Source organism: Euprymna scolopes, chromosome 17 (genome assembly GCF_053919585.1).
Source record: "Euprymna scolopes isolate OS-2025 chromosome 17, ASM5391958v1, whole genome shotgun sequence".
NCBI classification, from domain to species: domain Eukaryota; kingdom Metazoa; phylum Mollusca; class Cephalopoda; order Sepiida; family Sepiolidae; genus Euprymna; species Euprymna scolopes.
This window is the reverse complement of record NC_136498.1, coordinates 121,560,882-121,567,559: the sequence shown is the minus strand read 5'-3', so window position 1 is coordinate 121,567,559 and position 6,678 is coordinate 121,560,882. Positions and strand designations below refer to the sequence as shown.

At 29.4% G+C, this 6,678-nt stretch overlaps 1 protein-coding gene across 1 annotated transcript in view; it reads left to right on the top strand.

Moving 5' to 3' along the window:
• Window positions 1–5,979: 5,979 nt before the first annotated feature.
• Window positions 5,980–6,678, top strand: part of LOC145296948 (uncharacterized) — a 133,611-nt gene continuing 132,912 nt past the window's right edge. Inside the window, exon 1 of the mRNA XM_080143168.1 lies at window positions 5,980–6,678. This exon is cut by the window's right edge and continues 248 nt beyond it. The gene's annotated coding sequence lies outside the window, so the exon portion shown is untranslated.

Here is a 6,678-nt window from a genome sequence, read left to right as displayed (position 1 = left end):
GATTTAATTTTACTAAAGCATTAAACAGTTTAAGACCTCGATTTAATTTTACTTAAGCATTAAACAGTTTAAGACCTCGATTTAATTTTACTTAAGCATTAAACAGTTTAAGACCTCGATTTAATTTTACTTAAGCATTAAACAGTTTAAGACCTCGATTTAATTTTACTTAAGCATTAAACAGTTTAAGACCTCGATTTAATTTTACTTAAGCATTAAACAGTTTAAGACCTCGATTTAATTTTACTTAAGCATTAAACAGTTTAAGACCTCGATTTAATTTTACTTAAGCATTAAACAGTTTAAGACCTCGATTTAACTTTACTTAAGCATTAAACAGTTTAAGACCTCGATTTAATTGTACTTAAGCATTAAACAGTTTAAGGCCTCAATTTAACTATAAACAAGTGGCGCATGAATGCCCCCACCCCAGTGAGTGCATAGTGACCAAAACATAAAAAATTGACTAATTTACACGCGAGTCCGCGACACCTGAAAGTATCCTGTACCTCTTTAAGGCCATGTATGGAGTATTGCTGTCATATTTGGCCTGGTGCATCTGCTACTAGTCTCTAGACAAGGTTAAAAAAAGAGTCGCCAATCTGATAGGCTCTGAACTGGCATCTAATCTTCAGCCTCTGTCCCATCGACGAAACGTTGCATCCCTCTGCCTGTTCTACAAGTGTTTTAATGGTGAATGCTCTGATGAACTGCAGACACTTGTGCCCCCACGACGTAGACACCATCGAAAAACTCGACAGGCAGCTAAATCCCACCCCCACACAGTAGAGATCCCTAGATGTAAAAGATCTTTCTACTCCAGTAGTTTCTTCCCCAGAACCGCTAGACTCTGTAATTCCATTCCAGGTCCCTGCTTCCCTAACTGTACTGACATACAGAAGTTCAAGTGTAACGTGAACCGATATCTTGCTGCCCAAATATCAGCATAGTGCCCCAGCAGTTGCTGCCTCTGATAGTAGCCCCCTACACCAAAGTGGCAACGTGCCTTGTTTGGGGTGAAAATGTAATAAAAAAAAAAAAAATTTTAATTAAACCTTTTTGTTAAAAGAGTTAGAATTGGTTTTGGATTTATTATTTTAGCTATAAGCTTTAATTAACCGGCGTCACTGAGGAATTAAAGGAGAAAATTGACTGACATTTTTACGAGGAAACAAAATTTACATTTGGCGATTTTAATTTTCTAAAGAAATTATTTTGTTATATGAATTTATTGGGAAGAACTCAAGAACTTATGATCACAACAGATACGCTTCGTTTATTCTGTTTCTAACCATTTTGTTTTAGCTGGAATAATATTTTAAGTAAATGAAAAATAAGCGACTAGTGAATCTGGTGATTTCAAGTCATACAAAATACTGGAAAGAAAATATTCATATAAGACAATCCCAGCCAAATAAAATTGCTCAATATACTAGACAAAGCAAATAAAGTTATAGAGTTTATATGTTTAAATTTCATTTAAAAGAATAACTTTTCAAAATAAAAAAAAAATATTGTTTGAACCAAAGAATACAATACTATTATATAACAGTCACTTTGTGTGTATGTGTTTGTGTGTGTGACTTCCATCCTTATAGGTTCCGAAACGGCTGAGCCTATATTCTGCAAATTTCACACAAAGGTAATTTATGTGTCTGGCAGTGTTCTTAGATATGTTTTGTACACAAATTCATCGAATAAGTATCGAAAATCGAAAAAATACGATCCTAAAAATTGTTTTCTTTTTTATAGATAAAAAAATGCGGGATAATAAGTTTACGTTACACCAACAAAGGGAGAAAATTCTCAGAAAATCAAACAATATTCAATTCTTAGCAAACGATTTTTTTCTTGAAAAAAACAGAACTATTATCATCTGGATATATAACATAGTGGTAATTTTTTTTAAAAAGAAGAGGTACCATTGAAAATCGCTGCAAATCATTCCTTCTTTGTATATTTTAAAACTAAACATTAACCAGAAGTGGCATTTCCAGGGCAATTATCGTCAAACCCTAATATCAGATAACGTGATAGCAGTGTCGGAAATCGCCATTAAAAATGCGTGATAAAAACTTGAATAATTCGACTTACTATCTTTGGAAGCTTATAACTACTTAAAAAATGTAATTCAACCCCTATTTTTTTTCAATTAAAGGAGAAAAGACCAAATTTTAAAATAATAACAGGTTTAATAGCAAATTATGCAATATTTGTTTTTTAATCGGTTTTCTTTAAAAAAAAAAGATTTAAAGAAAATCAACGAATTTTAACTAACTTTGATAATATATATATATATATACATATATATATATATACATTCCAAAAAATCACTTACCTATAAAAAATACTAAGCAATGAGTACTTCCATTCTTCATTGTTAAGAATTTATCGATATTTATATTTTATATTCCATGTCCTTTTAAATAAAACACTTTTTTAGGCAAGAGTTAAAAAAAAAACGCGACATCAGATGCTTTTCACAGTTGAAATAAAGGGAGACAGATGTCTGCTTTTCTTCGAGTTGACATCTTCGGTGGCTTTAAGCGCCAGAATTAATGTCTCTTTCTATTGCGTGCTGTAAACAAAAGTTAGTAAATATGAGCCACCGTAAGTGAAAAATGATCACATTTCACTTATCAGTTTTTACTGTTAAAAAAAAAAAAATGTACCGATTTTTTTTTTTATTCGCTTAAAGAAATACGTGAGTATTTGATTTAATATATTTTATTTCTTCTTTATGGAGTGAATTTTTTTTAAAATATCTAAAAAAAAAAACATTGCATGAAATAGAAAAAATTGTCGTAATTGTACGAAATTTTCTGAACAATATATGAAGATTACAAGGTTTCACTTTAAAAAAATTCAACGTGTTTTTTTTTTTAAAAAAAGGTTTTAAACTTTGGACTTTACAGGTAAATTTGCAAATAACTGTTCTTTTTTTATTAGCATATTTTATTTATTGATCTTTTATTTGTGATGTATAAATTTGAGGTGAGAAAATTAATTATTTTCATTTTAATAGACATTTGAAAATGGGGGTGGTGAATTGAAAAAAACGTTTGTCTAAAATATCATATTCAGTTTATTGGAAAGAGCATAAAATTTTACATTGAACCTGAAAATATATTAAAAATTGAATCAATAGAAAAATTTTGATAGATTTTTAAAGTTTAAAAATTGAAAAAATTTAACTCATCAAATTCAATTGATTTCATTACGCAAAAAACTGGCTGCATGGACGCGCGCAGGCACTTTATAAACACTGTCTTTTACAAAATAAAAAATAATATTTCTATTATTTTTTAAACAACTTTAATAGTTTATTTTGGAAGTATATTTCATAAAGATAATAAACAACCCACTTTAAAAAGAGAAATTACGAGTTTTTTTTTAATATTTTATTCGCCGTTTTGTGTTAGGGGTGTCAAAAATTACCAAAAGATTCTGATACACCTAATGACGTGATATTGTAAACAAAAACAGATTCAATAAACGACATTATCATTTATTAATTTTTTATTTATTTTTTTTAGAATTAATCTACCGGGCAAATTATTCCTCGTAAAATTTAAAATATTCAATAGAGGATTGATTCCAAAATGATACATACGCAATCTGCGTAAATTAAAATATCATGTTTAAGCGTATTGTACAATCGGGCAAATATATTCTTAATGTCTTCCTCTTCCGGTTTTTCTCTTCCAAACTCCCCTATACGTTGCCTCTCCCTCCTCTTCCTGTTCTCACCTCGCCCACTCCTCTCTCTTTTTCTCTGTCCATTTTTATATATGTCTCTTTCTCTCTTCCCTCCTTTCTAGACCTATATATCTTTCATTCTTTCTGTCTATAAATTTCTTTTCTCCCTCTCTCTCTCTCTCTCTCTCTCTCTCTCTCTCTCTTTCTTTCTCTCTCTCTCTCTCTCTCTCTCTCTCTCTCTATATATATATATATATATATATATATATATATATATATATAACCTTTAAAACTATATAAAAAATATTTTTTTATCATTCGTTAGAAAACCATCTAGTCAGTGAGTTATTTAATCACCTGCAATCACTGCATCAACTCGCTCTCGAATTTACTATAGTACCAATAATTTATTTTTCAAGGGATCATCAGTTGTTTACCATGAAACACTGTTTCGGGGATCTAAAAACAAAACAGTATATTACATCATGGCTCCCCAGCAGTGTTGATCAAACACCACCACCCTTAATCTTAGGAAGAAGACATGTTACAAACATTTGATCCAATTTCCTATTCTTAATTGCAATTACTAACCTTTTCATAGTATAAAAATGAATTTCTTACCTGTGCGATTCATCAATTTCCACATTTAAAATGGATATATTTTTTTAATTTATCAGTCTTGTATTTATAAGCTTTGGATTAATCCATTTAACTACTTATCACCCCCACTATGATTAGTATTTAATATATTTACATTCTTATTTATTTAAAATTAGATATATAAAGGTTTGAAATATTTTTACATATATACATTTTTTTTATATATAATTTTATTATATGTAATTATAAATACATTTTATACATTGCTAATATAGTTTTGTATATATATATATATATATATATATATATATATATATATGTGTGTGTGTGTGTGTGTGTGTGTGTGTGTGTGTGTGTGTGTGTGTCTATATAGATAGATAGATAAATAGATAGATAGAATATATATATATATATAGATATAGATATATATATATAGATATATAGATATATATAGTTATGCATGCGTGTATTATTCCCTTTTTCGTCTTTTCTGTCTATACATTTCTCTATCTATTTCTCTTTCTCTTTTCTCCTCTCTCTCTCTCTCTCTCTCTCTCTCTCTCTCTCTGTATGGATATATACACTCATATATATATACATAAATATATATATATATATGCATAGATATGTATATATACGTATATATACATACGTATATATATACGTATATATATACGTATATATACATACGTATATATATATATATATATATATATATATATATATATATATATATATATATATATATATATATATATATACCTTTTATCTCTCGTACTCAAAGAAGTCGTTAATTCATAGTAAACATAATTTATTTTAAACGCCATAAAACTCTGATTCCCCCTCCCCTGTCCCCTCCGCTTCTTCTCATCATTTCAAACTAAAAGCTAAAAATGACCTAACTTACAGCCTCCCTATCCTTCTACGTCCCTCTACCCCTCACTCCATTTCCCCCTCCTCCTCCCCTCGTTCAAAATACAATGGACGACATCTTGTTTGTCTCCTCCCAGCTAATTAGTTATATGTCATTGTTTTCCTATTAATACCCAAGCAAAGGAAAACCCCACCCATTCCTTGTCCGCTTCCCCTCCTCCCCTTGTGTCTCTACCAACCCCGCCCTTTTCTGTCTCCTGTCTGTTCCCGTCCCTTCTAACCCCTTTTTTTCACCTCCCCACCTCTATTCCACGCGAGGATGGGGATTTGGGGGGGGGGGGAGAATAATTATTGACATTGCAGCAGTTTCCGACGACATAATCTTTACTTTCGTCGTCCCAGACAAGAATCGGACTCCTCGGCGAGTTGATGTGCGTAATTTTCCATGTTGATTTTCCCATCTATTCCAAGGAGAAGGGGAAAAATGATCGTAGATATATATAAGTCAAAGAGATTCGACTTGTTTGATTTTTAAAGGTAAACGGGAATTTATTTGGAAAACGGAAAAATACAGAAACAAACAAAACATCAACGAACAACAACAACAACAACAATAATAATAATTATTATTATTATTATAATTATAATTATAATAACAATAATTATAATAATAATAACAACAATAATAATAATAATTTTAAAATTATGCAAAAATGATATTAACTAATAATTATTAACTAATAATTTAACTAGAAAATCTAAAAAATAAATTCATATATATATATGAAAGAGAGAGAGAGAGAAAGAGAGACATTTAGTTTAAAAGCGGATAACAACGTTTTACAAAAAAAAAATCAAAAAAAAAACGAGAAAATTCATGTAAAAGAAAAGAAAGAATTCTCATACCTTCAGCAAAATAATTATTTTAAAATTTCCAATTCCTGATTCTTCAATCGTTTAGTTGGCCTTTTAAACGTTTAAACGTGCATTAAGTGATATCCGTCTTTATTATTATTATTATTATTATCATTATTATCATTATTATTATTATTATTATTATTATTATTATTATCATTATTATTATTATTATTATTATTATTATTATTATTATTATTTGTTGACCATTAAAAATAAATAATTAAAAAAATAATAACAAAACAGAAACAGAAACGGTGAATCAATTTCATCTCACTCCTTATTTCGTTCACAGCGATCTGAGAAAAGCAATGATCGCCTTACACGGAAAGCAAACCGTCTGCAAAGACATCCATTCCACACGAATGAATATTTGATGCTTATTTCCATACACACCCGCGCGCATATATAATATTAGAGAAGAAAACCAAACAAAACAACAACAAACAAAAAAAAGAGAGAGGAAAAAGTTATGGCGTAAATGCAAACATTTGATTCTTTCGTGTAAAGAAACGACAAGGAACAGCGGGAAAAGGGAACTACATTTTTACACTTTACGACGCCATTTTATTTATATATATATATATATAT